The 18,557-nt window shown below is 42.6% G+C and overlaps 2 long non-coding RNA genes across 2 annotated transcripts in view; one reads left to right on the top strand and one right to left on the bottom strand.

The window, feature by feature from the left end:
- The window catches only part of LOC118497868, a 171,089-nt gene that overhangs the window by 27,072 nt on the left and 125,460 nt on the right, over positions 1–18,557 (bottom strand). The gene's annotated exons all lie outside the window — the stretch shown is intronic.
- LOC118497870 lies at positions 10,681–11,125 on the top strand. Its single transcript, XR_004900381.1, has 2 exons — positions 10,681–10,982; positions 11,029–11,125. It is a non-coding gene; the product is annotated as an uncharacterized LOC118497870 (long non-coding RNA).

Genomic DNA, 18,557 nt, shown 5'->3' with positions numbered 1-18,557 from the left:
AGAATAAAGGGGCAAAAGGCAGGTTTCTCCACACGAGCCATATAACAGGCATTAGCAGAGCACCCACCATGTTCCAGTTCCTGTGCAGGCAGCAGGGAGGCCAAGCACGCCAGGGGCCAGGAGCAGCTGGCAGAGGAGCTGTGACTGGCGGGGGGGGGGGGGGTGGGGGGGCCTGAGACCTGCTCTGAGACACCATCAGGAGCCTGGGCTCAGGTGATCTGGGGGAGGCAAGGTGTGGGGGAGGAGAGCCGGGGTGGAAAGCGGGGACTCAGAGGGACTCTTGCAGGAAGGATGAGCAGAGCTCAGACCACAGTGCGAACCTCGGTCTGCGGAAAAGGGAAGCCACTGCCACCTGCAGAGCAGGGCTGGGCCCTAGAGAGACCACTGTGGTGGCCGAGTAGCTGATGATTAGAAAGGCGAGGGCCAGAAAGAGGAGCCGTGAGGGGTGAATGCGGTCATCCAGGTGAGAGGGCTGGGGACATGCTTTGCCATTTCTAAGCTGTGTGACCGCAGGCAGGTTCCTTAACCTTTCCGACCCTTAGCCTTCTCCTCCTCCTCGGTCAAATGGCTGTCATGTGGATCCAACCCAACAATGCATGAAAAGCATTTAGTATCATGCCTGGCACACAGTAAATGCTCAATAAATGTTTGCTTAGAAAAACAAAAAGGCAAAGGCTGACTGCTAGAGCTCCCTCCCTCCCCCAGCCTCCCCAATCAATAAAAGCAGCCCTTTTATCTAAATCCCTGAGACCAAAGGGAAACCAAACACAGCAGCTGCAGCTCTGCCGCCCAAGGCCTGCCCGCCTGGGCTTCTCCCACTGGGGCCCCTCTGCCTCTGCCCCTGGCCCTGTGGCGCAGAAAAGAATGCTGGAGCGCTGACCTGGCCATGAACCTTCCCCCAGACTCAGAGGCGCACAAAAGCATTTCTCCTGCTCAGCCCCAGGCCCCGCCCAGCCCAGCCGAGCCCAGCCTGCCCTGCCCACGGGAGCCCTCGGAACCAATGTGGCCTGTGCAGAAGCACACACCTGCCTAGCGTGGCCACCTGGTAGCCATCACTGGGGCAGCAGGAAGAAGAGGAAAGACACATTTGCTCTTAATATTCATGAGTCTGGTGACATAGTGGTGCACAGGGCAGAATTCCCGCATAAAGGGGAGGCGTTCAATCCCATGTAAAGTGTGCTTGACCGAGAAGAGACGACACAAGCTCTCAAACCCTGAGAGTGTGTGGTTGGTCTTTTCACGAGACACTCGTGGCGCCTTCCAGGTGGGCTGGCACGCTTTCTGCGAAATGAAGGGGAACCGTATCGGACCAGACTCAGGGACCCCAGGGACGAGTGCTATTGGCTGTTGTTGGATGGCGCTGTGGTGGTGGCCTGTCCCCGGCTGTGGTCCTAAGCCACTCACACGCCATGGAAAATGCAGGCCAGATGACATTTCAGATCTAATCAAAGTGGGCCTGTTTCCTGGGCCGTCTTTGCATCATAATTATTTTTCAGCAAGATGTGGAGGAAGATTATGGGTTTGGGAGTGAGTAAGTCCCTGGGTTTGAATCCAGTTTTCCAATTTAAAAGCCACATCGCTCACCCAAGCTGAGTCTCAGCCACAGGTGGAAGACAGAGGTTCTGGGAGCTGCCTGACGTGAAGGTGCCCGTGAAGTCCTGAGCCCGGAGCCTGGCACAGCCCTGCGCACACCTGCCTGTCCACAAATACCTGACCCCTACCCTTCATAGCAGTGTCTGCTTCAGAACAGAGCACGTCTACACCACAGCCCTGGAGTTGGCCAGGGGATCAATTACCCAGACAAAGCAAAACAAAGTTTTTAAAAGACTATCACTATGTCACTGAAATAACAAGGATTTTCTTCCCACGGAAATTATCTAAATGGTGAGTGTCTTGTGTGTGCCACAGACAGGGGCTGATAAACAGGGGCTTCGTGGCCCAGGAAGAAGAGCCAGCCCCTGGTCGTACTTCCAGGAGTCAGAAGGACAGCCGTGCCTTTGTGGAAAGCAGGGGGGGGGGGTGCCTGACACTGACACACACGTCCCTGCCCCAGAATCACTGCTCAGCAGGGACCCGACCACACTAGGGAGAGTCCCCAAGACACAAAATTCATGTCAAACTAGGGTGATGAAAAGTATTCACGAGTGACTTTACCTTCCAACAACACCATTTTTTTCAAAAGTAGTTTTAAATTCATTTCTTCTGTTTTGAACCCAGAATGCCTAAAATAAGGCTGGAGGATCTTAATCAGAACATCTGAATTCAGTACTGACTTTAGGAATTTGGTAAAACTTTCCTGTTGGCTAAAGGTCTTAGTTGGCATCGTTTTTTTCAACTTTTTTGAAGCACAATTTACATAAAGCATCCATTCTGAGTGTATGAGTTGCTGACTTTTGAAAATAAATGTGTATATACACATAATTGTACACACACACACATTCATATACATACAACCACCCACAGCCAGGATCTCGAGGAGCCCCGTCACCCCCAAAGCTCCCTTGCCCCATTCTGCAGTCAGCTCCTCTCAGCTCCAGCCAGCGGCGGGTGTGACTTCAGCCGCCATCACTACGGTTTTACTTGTTCTAATATGACGTTAATGGGATCAATAAGACACACTCTTCTTGCACCAGCATAATGTCCATAAGATTCACCCACGATGCTGTGTCAGCGGCTTGTTGCTCTCTCATTGCTGAGCAGCATTGCACGGTGTGAACGTACCACGATGTGTGTGTAGGTCCACTTATTGATGGCATTTGCGCTGTTTCTAGCTTCGGGCTCTTACAGATGAAACTACTATTAATATTTATATAAAAAACCTTTTGGTAGACATATGTTTCCATTTCTCTTGAGTAAATACTGGGTTGGCCAAAAAGTACATATGGTTTTTGCCCTAAAATAAAAGACATAGTTTTCATTTTCACCAATAATTTTATTGATTTGGATAGTTTGAGTATTTTGGCTGTCTCCTGCATGATAGAATGTTGATGGCTCCTAATTAATGTCTTGATTTGATTGTTAGGAACTTCAACTGGTCTACCCAACTGTGGAGCATTGTCCAGTGAGAAACCTCCAGCATGAAACTTTGCAAATCACTTTTGACACGTTCTATCAATCACAGTACCTTCTCCATATACTATACAAATCTTTTTTTACATTTTAGTTTCATTTTTACCTTTCTTGAAACAATAAAGCATATGCCAAAAATGATGTGTTATTTCCCTTCCATCTTCAGTATTAAAAAGGCCACGCAAAAATTCACCAATTTTGACTTTTTTTAATGCACACTGATATGACAGCTGTTGCAATGCATTCTAACAAATCATTCTGAATGAAGTTAAGACAACTAAGCACTACTACAGCCATCTTACGGAAAAAAATCCTATGAACTTTTTGACCAACCCAATACTCAGAAATGGAATATGGTTAACTGCACATTTAACTTTAAAAGAAACTGCTGGGCACAGGTAAACATGGCCCACCCCTGGCACAACTACATTTTAGTTGTAATGAAAATTACAAGTAAAATATAGAACAACCATCACTCAGAATCATTAGAAATTGAACTAAATGGAAGTCTGACAACTATGGAAATAAAGAAGCCACATCCATCCAGACTGGTAGAAGGGGTGGAGACACGAAATGGGCTGGTCCCTCATCCATGTGTGGTGTATAAAAATTCAGGAGGGATATCAGGATACCTCAGGAGTAAGGAGTCCCAGGCCCTATAGCCCAGGGTTCCAGTACCAGGAAGATAAGTCCCCATAACTTTTCTGGTGGCAAAAATAGCAGGGATTTAGTCAATGGAAGAAACTACTGGAGTCCCAAGCAGCTCCCCTTAAAGAGCCCACACACGAACTCACTCAGACTCATTCCCTATGAGCTCCACCACTGAGGTAGCAGCTTGAAAGATACTGATAGCATACAGGGAGGAACTGAAGTGTCTGGCATTAAGGCAGAAGCTAGGGGACAGCTTTCTCCCATACAGAAAGGCAAGCAGAGGCCATTGTCCCTTTTCTGAGCTCTCCCCACCACAGAGCCACAGAGCCAGCAGGCAGGTGCCATATCTGAGACTCTGGCAAACACTGCTTGCCCACCCAGAAGATCCTGAGACTCCTTCCCACACAACTAATGGGCCCACCAAAACTGTTAACTGTGCCTTTTCCATATGAATGGCTGGTCTTGGCTCATGTTTCACAACTTCCTAAATCCTATCCAACAAGCAACAGCTGGCCTCAGTGAGCCCCCAGCCCCTATACCACTTGCTCAGTGACCCCAGACCTGGTACTAGGACCAGCCAGATGAGATTCACAGCTTGGCTTTGCCTGGGAATCTCCAAGCCCAGCACAAGTAGCAGCTATCTCAGACTGCTCACACAGGGTGGCCCTGGGCAGAACACAGGTGGGGGCTGACCTTGGCCTGCACCACCTGGGAAATCCCAGATTCTGCACACCCAGTGGACTGCTACAGACCACATTGGATCACCACCATCCTATCCCAACACGGCTGATCCTCTCATGGAGGGTGGAGGTTGGTGCCCAGTCATCACAGCCAGTCCTTGCAGCTGACTGGCCTGGGTAAATCTTTCTCACTGACCTGCCAACAGCAATCAAGGCTCAACTAGAGGAGGAGGGTGTACTCAGCCCACATGAAGGGTGTGCCTTGAGTACCCTGCTTGGGTGATAGGAGAGGCTGTGCTGCTGGACCCTACAGGACACCTGCTACATTAGGCCACACTACCAAGACAGGGAGTTATAGCATCTCTACCTAATATAGAAACAAACACAGGGAGGCTGCCAAAATGAGGAGACAAAGAAACATGGCCCAAATGAAAGAACAGATTAAAACTTTGGAATAGGAACTAAACAAAATGCAGATAAGCAAACCATCAGATGCAGAGTTCAAAATACTGGTTATAAGGATGCTCAAGGAACTTGGGACATCAAAGGCATAAATAAGATCCAGTCAGAGACAAGGATACAATAATAAAAATAAAGAACAATTTACAGGAAAACAACAGTAGAGTGGATGAAGCTGGAACCAAATCAATGATTTGAAACACAAGGAAGCAAAAAACAAGCAATCAGAACAACAAGGAGGAAAAAGAATCCAAAAAACGAGGACAGTGTGAGCAGCCTCTGGGACCACTTCAGGTGGTCCAACACTCACATCATAGGGGTGCCAGAAGGAGAAGAGAAAGAGCAAGAAATTGAAAATATCTTTGACAAAATTATGAAAGAAAACTTCCCTAATTTGCTGAAGGAAATAAACATTCAAGTCCAAGAAGCACAGAGAATCCCAAACAAGGTGGATACAAAGAGGCCCACTCCAAGACACAGCATAATTACAATGCCAAAGATGAAAGGTAAAGAGAAAATCTTAAAGGCAGTGAGAGAAAAGAATCAGTTACCTATGGGGGAGTTCCCATAAGACTGTCAGCTGATTTCTCAAAAGAAGCTACAGGCTAGAAGAGATTGGAAGAAGTATTCAAAGTCATGACAAGCAGGGACCTACAGTCAAGATTGCTCTACCCAGCAGAGCTATCATTTAGAATGGAAGGGCAGATAAAGAGCTTCCCAAATAAGAAAAAAATTAAAGAGTTCATCATCACCAAACCATTATTATATGAAATGTTAAAGGGACTTATTTAAGAAGAGGAGGATCAAAACAATGAACAATAAAATGGCAATAAAGACATATTATCTACAATCAAATCTAAAAAGCAAACAAGAACAGAGACAGAATTATGGACACAGCATTTTGATGGTCGCCAGATGGGAGGGCAGTGTGGGGGAATGGGTGGAGAGGTGCGGGGATTAAGAAGCACACATAGGTAGTCACAGAACAGCCATGGGGATGTACAGTACAGTATAGGAAATGGAGTAGCCAAAGAACTTATACACATGACCCATGGACATGAACAATGGTGAGGGGACTGTCTGAGTAAGTAGGGGGTGCTGGGTGGAAGGGGGCAAAGAGGGAAAATTGGGACTGTAATCGTATAATCAATAACATATAATTTTAACATATAATTAAAAGCAAAAGAAACCGCCAACCCACCTCCCAAGGAGGCTGTACAAGTTTACGCTTCAGTAACATGAGAGCTATAGCTGCTCCACATCCTCACTGGCACTTAAAAATGATGATAAAGACCATATGATTTCACTTGTGTGCGGAATCTAATGAACAAAATAAACTAACAAACAAAATAGAAACAGACTCATAGATACAGAGAACAGACTGACAGCTGTCAGAGGGAGAGAGTTTGGAGGGCTGAGTGAAAAAGGTGAAGGGATTAAGGAAAAAAACCTCACAAACACAGACAACAGTGTGATCAGCAGAAGGAAAGAGGGTGGGGGGAGGTAAAAGAGGGTGAGGGGGGGATAAATGGAGACGGAAGCAGACTTGACTTGGGGGGATGAACACACAATACAATATCAGATAATGTATTATAGAATTGTACACCTGAAATCTATGTAATTTTATTAACCAATGCCAACCCAGTAAATTCAATAAAAAAGAAATGTCAGTTTAATTTAAAATATATTTTTTAAATATTTTATTTATTTATTTTTCAGAAAGGGGAAGGGAGGGAGAAAGACAGAGAAAGAAACATCAAATTGTGGTTGCCTCTCATGTGCCCCCTAGTGGGGACCTGGCTCACAAGCCAGGCATGTGCCTTGACTGGGAATCGAACTGGCAATGATGCTAGCAGTGAAGCTGAGCTTGTTTCAGGTCCAGTCCAACTGGGGCTCATTTTAATCCTCATGACTGACAGTAGGGAATGTTGGCTGGCACCTGCCATTTAATGCTCTTCATCTAGGTGAGGCCCATAGATGGAGCCAAGACTTACTAGTCTTGGTTTTAATAAATTCTATCTAATTCCCACACTCACATTTTTTATCGTTCACCACCCACCACTGGAATATAAGATGCATGAAGATAGGAATTTTTGCCTGCTTTTTGTTACCATAGGCCCAGTGCCTAGAATAATGCCTGGTGCATAGCAGATGCTACATCAATAATTCTTAAATGAATTAACAGCCTTCAAGTCAGGCAGTTTACATAACATTTTATAGATGTGGAAATTCAGGCTCAGAGAAGGAAAGCAGCTCTTCCAATGCCAAGGAGCTAATAAGTGCCAGAGACTAGACTTGTACTGAGTCTCTCTGGCTCTATCTGCCCCAGTTAATTTCTGATGCCCCAACGCAAACGGATCAAAGCAACACGTAGTTTATGAGACTGAGTACCAACCTCGTGTGAACTGAACAGAGATGGAGTCTCCCCTCCGTCAGCCTGAGTTTTCTGGGTCTGCATGGAGCGTGCAGGTGTGAGGGCCCACCTGTGAGCTGTGAAATGCCGAAACCGCTAGGCATGTCCCCAAAGTTCCCCACCAAGATAGAGTAAGCCTCTTGCAGCTCATCCTACGGCTCACGACTAACAGCGCTGGACAGAACTCAGAAAGGCAGCTGCTGAGGAGCCTCACCAGTGAGTACCAGCAGGTGGACGGCCGAGGGAAGTCCAAACTTCAAGTACAATCAGCATGGTGGTGATGAGTTATGTGCTTTTCCTCTGTTCTCCCTTCATCTCTTGGCTTAACCCCAGGGTGAGTCAAATTGGGGAACTTCAGAGTGGTTACAGGAAGCAAACACCCCAAGAAATGACCTCTTCTGGGTCAGTGTGGCCCTAAAAGCCTGAGGTTGTGGAAAAGCCTTCGTTGTTCTGAGTATCCTTTCTCTCTCCTGGCCCTGGCCCTGCCCCAAGGCCAGCTTCAGCCTAAGAAGGGCAGTACCACGCCAATGGTGGCGATGCGGGCACCTGAGCGCCCCCCAACCAAAGAAACCTGTACCTCTGGGAAAGGGGGCTCCTGTTCTGCAAAGGGCACTGCTTTTTCCTCTTTTCTACACCCACTCCCCTGTTTTCCAAAACAGCAACAATGCCAGTGGCTAAAGAAAGCACCAACAGAACCCCAGCTTTGTACCCTGGCTGGTGTGGCTCGGTGGATTGAGCATGGGACTATGAACCAGAACCCCAGCTTTGTAGCCACGAAAGGAGCCTCTGGAACCTGGAGAATGAGGGGGAAATCCTATGGTGGAGAGATCAGGAAAAGGGGAGCCCTGATTCCGGGCGTGAACCAGCCCGAACCCCAGGTGCACTTCCCGGAGCTGCACACGTGCAGCACACACTCAAAGAGCAGAGAAGAGGCTGCCCACAGACGGCGGGGCGGAGCTGGTCCTTTGTCCCTCACCAGGTTGTAGCCTGCTAAACAAAATCAACATCCTCCAGGACACTTGAACAGGACCGAGAGCCTCACAACTTAATGGATGGAATACCCTGGGTGTAGTATGAAATTACTCAACATACCAGCAACCAGGAAAACCTGGCCGATTCTCAAGGGAAAGACAAGGAACAGATGGCAAACCCGAGACAGATCAGATGTTATTGGGCTGGCCAAAAAGTCTGTTATGTTTTTTTCCACAAAATAAAAGACACATTTTTCATTTTCAACAATAACTTTATTGATGTGGATATTTTGAGTATGTCGGCTGTCTCCTGCTATTGGCTTCTAGTGGGTGGAGGCCAGGGGTGCTGCTAAACATCTTCCAGTGCATAGGACAGCCCCACAGCAAAGGGTTATTTGGCCAAAACGTCAAGAGTACCAAGAGACTTCGCAAACCACTTTTGACACATTCATCAGTCACAGCACCTCCTCCATACACTACACAAGTCTTTTTTTTTTTTGCATTTCAGTTGCATTTTAACCTTTCTTGAAATAATAAACCATAATATGCCAAAAATATTGCATGTGTTCTTCCATCTTCAATATTAAAATAGCTACACAAAAATTCACCAATTTTGGTAAGTTTATTTTAAATGCAAGCTGATATGACAACTGTCACAATACAGTCTAACAAAATTGTTTCAAATGAAGTTTAAAGACAACTAAGTACTATTAGAGCCATCGTACAGAAAAAAATCATATGAACTTTTTGGCCATAACCCAGTAGAATTAAATTTAAAGCAGCAAGGTCATCATCCTCCATGAGGCAAAGATAAATATTCTTCAAATGAATGGAAAAATAGACATGCCAGCAAAACAAATAGAAACCAATGGAAATTTCAAAACTGATAAATACAACATTGGAGCATTTCAATAGTAAGAGGAAGATGACAGGACACAATAGGCAGGGAACCTGAACACAGATCAATAGAAATTATCCAACTAAAGAGCAGAGGAAAAACTAAGGAGAAAAAAAAAATGAACAGAGCTTTAGAGACCTGTCTGCGATTTCAAAAGGCCATTCATTCCTTGGGGTCCCTGAATGAGAAAGATTAGCACAGAAAAAAATTAGTTGAAGACATCTCAAACCTAGCAAATTTAGTGAAAAGCATAAATTTTCAAAATAAACTGAAAGAGACCTAAAACAGAGGCAAACGCCAAGGACAGTATGTGCAGGCATGTCTGAACCCCACCTGCCAAACACCAGAGAGAAAGAAAATAAGATTTCCCGTACACTCACGGCTCTGCATCTAGTGAAAACACCCTTCAGAAACAAAAGCTAAATAATGACATTTCAGGTAAAGGTCCTAAGAGAACTTGTCACCAGCAGGGTCGCTCTAAGGTAAATGCTAACGGAAGTTTCCAGGCTGAAGGCAAATGATCCCAGAGGGAGAGCTGGATCTTCAGGAATAAAGAAAGAGAAACAGAAAGGGTAAATATAATATAAATTATTTGAGTTTTTCCTTTAAGATTTTAAAAAATACACAGGACTGTTGAAAGAAAATATGATGATCTACAGAACGCTGAGAGAGGACTTACAGCATGCACATAACACCTGTGACAGCCACAGCACAAGGAGGAGCTAATAAATCTTTATGGCGGTGACACTTCTGCGTTTTACTTGAAATCATAAAATTTAACCTTCAATAAACTGAATAGTTAGGTATGTACACTATAAACTCTAGAATAATCACTAAAAAATACACAAAGGCATAATAAAAAAACAATAGATAAAAGAAAAATAGAACACCAAAAAATAGTCAGTGACTCCAAAAGAAGACACAAAATAAGGTAAGAGGAACCAAAAAGAGAAGACGAACACAGAAACAATAAAATGGCCAACCTGAATGTAAATATTAATAGTTAAACATAATGGTCTACATATACCAATTGAAAGACAGATGGTCAGATCAAATCCATGTCCATGGGTCCTTCCTGAATGTTCTTTGACTAATCCCTTCACCTTCTTTCAAATCAGTCTCCACTACCCACGACCCTCTCACAGTGGTCAGATCAAATTTTAAACAATAGTTCCACTGTATGATGCATTCAAGAAACCAACTTTAAAAGTAGGTTAAAAGTAAAAGAACGAGGAAAACATACACTACACAAACACCAAATAAAGAAAGCTAGAGTGACTATAGTAATGTGGAAATTAATAAAGGAAAAGCTCATTTAATGGAGTAGGGGGACCCTCACAGACTACCACTCAAGGTCAATGACAGATCTCAATGGGAAGAATGATCAGTTATGAGTCTCAACAGGAGGGACATGCCTTGCGAGTTCATACTCCTTTACTACCAGCAGAAGGAAGAATCCTTCCCTTGTCCAGCAACTCAGCCAAAACGGACAATACAACATTGTCCACCTTGCTTCCCTCCAATGGACTTTTGCTCTAAACAACTGCTCCCAACTTCCTTTTTCTCTGTAAAATAATATTCTTCTCCTTGCTTGTTAGACTTGCCTACAGTTTTTGCTATAGTATGCTTGTCCCAGATTGCAATTCTCTGCTGTTCCCAATATACCCATTTTACTAGTAAATTAACAGGCCATTTTAGTTTTTAGGACAACATTATTACTAGACAATAGACTCCACAACCAGGAAAATTACTAGGGATATTACACAATGGTTAAAGGTTCAGTTCATCAGGAAACCGTATGCAGCTAAGCAGCAGAGCTCCAAAATGAAGTAAATCTAACAGTGTAACATGGAAAGAAGCAAAGATAATCCACAATTATAATTGAAGAACTTTAAAATTAGATCATTAATGCATTCATCTCAGTCAGTATTGACTGAACAAGTAAACAGAAAATCAGCAGGGATATTGCAGATTCAAACAACATTGTGAAAAAACTTGACCAACTTGACTGGTTTTTATAGAGTGTGCCACTTAAAAACAGTGGAATAAAAATTATTTTCAAGAGATCTGCATAACTCTTCAAATATTTGGAAATGAAGCAATGCACTTATAAATAACCCATAGATGACAGAAGGTATCTCAAGGAAAATTAGAAAATATTTTGATTGAATGAACATGAAAGTAAAATATAACAAATTATAGGTTCAGCAAATATAGTATCTAGAGGAAATTTATAGCATTAGATCCTTATTATTAGAAGAAAATTCTCAAATCAAGCATCTTAGCTATTTAAGAACCACAAAAAAGAGAAAACTAAACGCAAAGCAGAGAAAGGAAATAGTAAAGACCAAAAATCACTGTGATTAAAAACAAACAAAAAGAGAAAAAAATTAGTGAATTTATAAGTCAGTTTCCTTGAAAAAACAAACTTTATCCATTTGACCAAAAAAGAAAGAGAAGATGCAAAATACCAACACCAAGAAAAAGAGGGTTACTACTGAGACTTCAGACATTAATGGATAATAGATAAATGCTACAAACCACTCTGTTTCTGTAAGTTAAATAACCTAGTTGAAGTGAACCAACTTCTTAAAAGATATTCATCCAGGAAAAAGCAAAAACAAACAAACAAACCAAAAAAAAAACCACTAAATAGTCCTTTGTCTACTATAGAAATTGAATTCATGGTTAAAATTTTTTCAAGCAAATAAAACTCCAGGCCAGACAGTTTCACTTCCTCAAATGTTCAATTTAAGGAAGGAATAGTACCAATTCCCCACAATCTCACCCAAAAAGACAGAAAAGAATGCAATGCTTGTCAACTTATTTTATGAGGCTACTACAGCCCTAATGCTCAAACCAGAGAAACATATCACACGTGAAGAAACTACAGAAAAGCATACTGTGATAAAACACCGCTGCAAAAATCCTCAACAAAATACTGGCACATTCAAGCAATACAGAAAAAGAACAGTACAACACAGCACAATTCCAAGTTCTCCTGGGAATGCAAAGCCGCAACAGTCTTTGAAAACAGCCGACGTGATGCCCTAAATCAGCAGACTGAAGAGAAGCCACATGATCATCCCAACCCATGCAGAGAAGCATTCAACCAACCTCAGAATCCATTCATGATAAAAGCTCTCACCAGCTATTATAATAGCAGTGCGTTTTCTTAATAAAGGGCATCTATAAAAACCCACCGCTAATAACACACCTCACAGTGAAGGACGGAGCGCTTTCCTCTCGAGGCCGGAGACAGGCAAGGATGTTCCCTCCCACCATTTCTATTCAACTTCAGACTGAAAGTGCCGGCCAGCATGACGTTCTCGAAAAAAGAGAGAAAAGGCATGTAGAGTGGAATGTAAGAAATACAACTGTCCCCATTAGCAAATGGCATGATTGTCTGCAGAGAAGATTAAAACAAAAACCTACAAAGGCTCCTACAACTAAACAAGCTTACCATAGTTGTAAGACACAAGATCAATATAAAAAATCAGCTGTGTGTTCTATGGTAGTGTGAGCCATTGGGATTCTCCATGAAGAAATCAGTACCATTTACAATAGCACCAAAGATGAAATACTTAGGTGTCAATCTGACAAAATATCTAGAAGATCTATAGGTGCAAAACTATACATCACTGATAAAAGACATGAAAGACTTAAATAAATAGAGAAATACACCACATCTATGGGTTGAAAGACTCAATAGTTTTCAAATGTTAGTTCTCCAGAAATGTTAGTTCTGGCTACTCCAAAAGCAAGCCCCGTTAAACAAAAACTAATGAATTGCACTTTTCAAAGTTAAAAACTTCTTCTCTGTCAAATAAACTGCTCAGAGAATGAGAAGGCAAGCCATTGGCTGGGAGAAAATATTTGCAGATCTTATTTCCAATGAAGAACTTATTTCCAGAATGTAGAAAGTACTCTTAGAACTCGACAATGGGAAAGCAAACAACCCAATTAAAAATGAGCAAAAATCTGAACAGACACCTCACCAAAGATATGCACATGGCAAACAGACAAATGATAAGATGTTCCCCATCACTGGACAAATGCAAATTAAAACCGGGAGGGAGGGGGAGACAGGGGTGGAGGGACTGAGCAAAAAGGAATAAGGACTCATGGACACGGACAACAGTATGGTGACCGCTGGAGGGAGAGGGGTGTAAGGGGACTAAATGGTAATGGGAAAAAATACAATAAAGATTAAATAAAAATAAATAAAATAAAACCAGGAGGTCAGTGCACACTTATGAGAATGCCTACAATTTTAAAGAATGACAATGCCAACTTTTGGCAGGAGTGCGAAAGCACCGGAACTCACACGCGTCACTGCCCAAGATGCAACACGATGCAGGCAGAGCAGAGAGTGGTTGGTCACTTTCTAGTAAGTCAAACACGTAGCTATCAGAAGACCCAGTAATCCCCACCCTAGATATTTGCACAAGAGGAATAAAAAGTTACATTCACACAAAACCTGTACACTTATGTAACATCTTTACTCACAATTGCCCAAAGCTGAATGCAACCCAGATGCTTCTTATATAACCAGTGAATGGGTAAATACCATTCCAATGGCACAGCCATACAATGGAACCCTGCTCACCAGGAAAAAGGAACTAATGATTCACACCACATGGGTGACTCTTACATGCACTTAGTGAAAGGAAAGAAGCCAGACCTAAAAAGCTACATAATGTATGGTTCCATTTTGATAACGTTTAGGAAAAAAGGCAAGCAAACCAAATACCATGGGTTGCCAGGGACAGAGGGTAGGGCAGGGGCATTACACAGGGACAGCCCAGGAGACTTTGGGGGGGGGGGGGGGTGACAGAGCCATTCTGTGTCATGGCTGGTGGTGACGACATGACTCTATGACTTTGCCAAAATTTCCAGAACTGGATATTGCGAAGAGCAAAGTTCACTGCTGGTAAATGTACATAAAATAACATCAGCCTGGTCGTGGTGAGAAGCCAACATCAAATACAAACTGTAGCAAACGAGCTGAAGTGGATGAATGAGCAGCAGACACACACTGAAGGGGGCGGGGGAGGGGAAGCATCAACCTCTGTAACTTTCAAAACCGTGTTTGACTGGATACTACAAAGGTAAAGAGAACTGCACTCAATACTATATGGTAGTTAGTAAAATTTACTTCTCACAGAGGAATGGGTTAGCAGTTTTGAAGCTACTGTATATGTATGCTAGAGTTAAACAAATAGATAGACACATTATAAATAATGAAAGCAAGGTGTCTAACAAGCTGAAGAAAGCAGTTACAAATAGCAAATGGAGAGGGCCAGAATGAGCACTGTGGTATCAGGTTTGAAGTAGAGGTAGCAGCATGAACTATAGTTTTTAAACATATTTACTTACGTAGATAGATACAACAATAAAGGTGAGTGTATACTTGAGTTAGCATACTTACATCTAAGGGATGTGCATTAATAGAACCTTGAAACATGACATCTGGCGAGCAATGAGGCGCTCACCTGCCCAGATTTTATTTCCTTCTCCAATCAGAAACCACCACCACCACCACAACCAGGGCCCTTACTTAGGTGGATTAATTCCAAAGGTGGGGAAGAGAAAGTTACAAGTACACCTGGAGCCTCTGTGGGGCCAGGGAGTAAAGCAGCACTCAGAAAAGGATGAGGATGCGTGAAAACGGCACGGGACCACCCTCAGAGAGCCCAATGGCCAAAGCCAAAACAGTCTGAGCAGCGAAATGCGTAACAACGTGATAACTTACAGCATAAAAGTAATATATGTGTGTTAGTACTGATTGGATGGATGGGTGGGTGGATGGATGGATGGATAGATGGGTGGGTGGACAAACAGGCAGACAGATGAGGGACAGCTCTCCCTTACACTACAGTAATTGCTGCAGACAAAGATGAACCACTGATGGAGGCTAAAACTAGTGAAATGAACTTGGAGGAGAAATGGGATGTTTGCCATCTCAAAGTCTTCCTTCCAAGGTATTTATTGGGGAAAAACAATAACTTTCTGTGGAGAACCCTGGCGGGCACTGCCCAAGCCAAGTGATCGATCTTAACTCCACCGGGAATAAAACTTACCCACGTCACATGCCCCCGAGGGGGTCGTTGAGCAGGGCACATCACTTTGGGGATATCTCTGCCAAACGTGCACAAGCTCGGTCTAATCACGAGGAAATTTCAGGTCCAAACGGAGGGGCAGTGCACAGAATAAGCAACTCTCCAGATGAGTCCAGACCATGAAAGATGGGCATGCGCGTGAGAGATCGCGGGAGCTGAGGAGACATGGAGCACGGAACTCGGACCAGCTCCTGGGGCAGGAAAAGGGTGTTGGGAGAAGGGCTGGCAAAACCTGAAGAAAGTCTGGCTTAGTTAACACTATTGTATCAATGCTAATTTCCTAGTTTTAATAATTGTGCTGTGGTTATGCAAGGTGTCGTTTAACATCGGGGGAGGCTGGGTGAAGGTGCACAGGCTCTCTCCACACCAACTTGACTTTTCTGTAAGTCTCAAGACACTACAAAATAAGAGGTAAAAATTCCTTTAAGAGAAATTTGACTGTTTAATGAAAAGACATGTGGAAGCTATGACACATGTAACATTAAAATGTAATTTAAAAATAGCACAGATAAGAGAGGTAATGGAGCTGGACTGCTGCAAAGTTCCTCCGTGGTAAGTGACGTGGCGTATGGCCATTTAAAGACAGACTGCGAGGAGTTTAAGATGCATATTTTAAAACTTGAGTCAACTGCTAAAAATGAAAACCACAGTAAAATAAAGATATATTTAATAATCCATGAGTGGAAACAAAATAGAATCATTAAAAAATGCATTCCAGAAAGGCAATAAAAAATGCTTTTAGAAAGGCACAGACACAGCAAAACAACTAGAAAAAAAAAAAAAAAAACAGCAAAATCGTACACGTAAACCCAACCATATCTACGACCACATCAAATCTGGTTCTGAGTAGTCCAGCTAAGAGGTGAAGACTCTCAATCCAGATAAAATAACAAGGCACAGCTATCTAATCTGTATGAGAAACCCACTTCAAAATAAGACACAGACACACTCACAGTAAAAAGCACATGAAGAGGCACGTACCCAGCAAACTCTAGCCAGGACAGAGCTGCAGCGCCTGCATTCACAGAGGAGGAGGCGGCTTTAGGGTGCAGAACAACGCCAGGTAAAAGGGACCCTACAAACAACAAAGGGGTGGAACGATCCTAAGTATGAGTGCACTGAATAACAGAACCTCAGAAAACATGGAACTTGAAAATATTTTGAATTTAATGGAAATAAAAACACATCGTATCTGAATTTTTGTGATGGTGTTAAAGTTATGCTTAAAGGAAGTGCTACAGCTTTCGAATTCTTGCATTAGAAAAATAGAATGGCCTAAAACAAAGATCAACGCTTCTGCCTTTGGAAACTAAAATAATAATAATAGTAATAATAGCAGCAAAGTCCAAACTAATTCAAAGAAAGAGGAGGAAAGATTAATGAAATAGAAAATGAATACGCAAACAGAAATGAATAATAAAATAGAAGAAAACCAACAGAATCCAAAGTGAATAATCCAAAACAATCAAAGTTAAACTGGTTGGACTTTGAAAGAAAAGCGACAGAGATTATCAACAGCCAGTCACCCTGTGGAATCTAACAGACATGAAAATGCAACTGAGGAAATATGGCAAACGACTATGGGCCAATTGACTTGGTAGTAAAAATAACAGACTAAAAAAGAAGTAAAGTTAAAAATCTGAAAAACCCCTATTTTTAATTTTATTTTTTAAATTAACATACAGTAAAATTGGCTTTTTAATGTATACTTCCTTAGAGCTTTTAAAAACATTGAATTCATAATTTTAAATACTCCCAACATCTCAGGTCCAGGGTTTTGAATTCTAACAAACACTTAAAGAAAAAAAATAGTATCAGTTCTACATTAGTCTTTCAGAAAATAGGAGATGGAATAATTTCCAACTAATTCTTTGAAACCAGCATTACCACCCTAATATAAAAAATAAACAAAGTCAATATAAGAACACCACAAACTACAAAACATCCTTGAAAACAATTAAGAAGGAGCCAAATAAATGTAAAGGCATCCCCTGTTCATGAATCAAAAACTGAACATTGTTAATATGGCAATACCCTAAATTAATCTACAGAGTCGACATAGTCCCTATCAAAATTCCATCTGCTTTTTTTGCAGAAGTCGACAAGCTAGTCCTAAAATTCATGTGGGAATGCTAGGCACCAAGAAGAGCCCCAAAAATCTTGAAAAGGAATAACCAAGTTGGAAAGTTTATACTTCTCAGTTTCAAAACTTTCTACAAGCTACAGTCAATCACGAAAGTGTGGCACTGGCAGAAGGACAGACATACAAAGATATTCCATCGGTCTGATGGGATAGAACTGACAGTCCGTTTAAAAGGCCCACACACCTATGGCCCACTGATTCTTGACAAGAGGCATGCAGGCAATCCCATGGAAGGAGCAGTTTTCTCAGCAGGTGATGCTGAGATAACAGGACAACAACTGGCAACAGAATGAATGTGGATCCCAGCTAAACACTCCTGATAAAAACTAACTTTAAATGCATCTAAAACCTAACTGTAAGAGTGAACATTGTAAGTTCTTAGAAGGAACCTTAGGCATAAATCTTGATAACCTTGGATCAGCCAATGGTTTCTTAGATATGACTCCAACACAAACAAAAGAAAAAATGGATAAAACTAGACATCTTGAAAATTAAAAACGTTTGTGCTTTGAAAGACACCACCGGAAAGTGAAAAGACGACCCAAAGAATGAGAGCAAATTTTCACAAATAATATATCTTCTAAGGCACTTGTATCTAGAATACAACCTTTAAAAACTACTACAACTCAATAACAAAAACACAACCCAATTAGAAAAAAGAAATTAGGAAAAGGAGCTGAGTAGACATTTCTCCAGAGAAGATATTCAAACAGCAATACGCACATGAAAAGATGCTCGACACCCATTATCCACCAGAGAAACGCAAATCAAAGCCACGGTCAGACGCTACCCTCACTGGGACGGCAGTGGTAAGAAAGGCCTCACGAACAGGCACTGGTGGAGATGTGGAGACACTGGAACTCGCATGCAGCTCCGGTGGGAACGTACATGGCACAGCCGCTGTGGGACAGTTTGGCGGTTCCTCAAAAAGTTAAACTTAGCCTTACCACAGAAGCGTGGTTAATACTCCTAGGTGTATTCCTAGGAGTATTAAAAACATACATCCACATCAAAACTTGTACACAAATGTTCATAGCAACATTATTCACAATAGCCAAAAAGTGGCGGCAATTCCAATGGCCACCGCTGACGGGTGAATGGGTGAACAAAGGTGGCATATCCACGCTGTAGGACTGTTTTTCCAACGTGGA

The sequence above is a fragment of the Phyllostomus discolor genome, chromosome 13 (assembly GCF_004126475.2).
Source record: "Phyllostomus discolor isolate MPI-MPIP mPhyDis1 chromosome 13, mPhyDis1.pri.v3, whole genome shotgun sequence".
Taxonomy (NCBI): domain Eukaryota; kingdom Metazoa; phylum Chordata; class Mammalia; order Chiroptera; family Phyllostomidae; genus Phyllostomus; species Phyllostomus discolor.
This window is presented reverse-complemented; position numbering and strand designations above follow the sequence as displayed.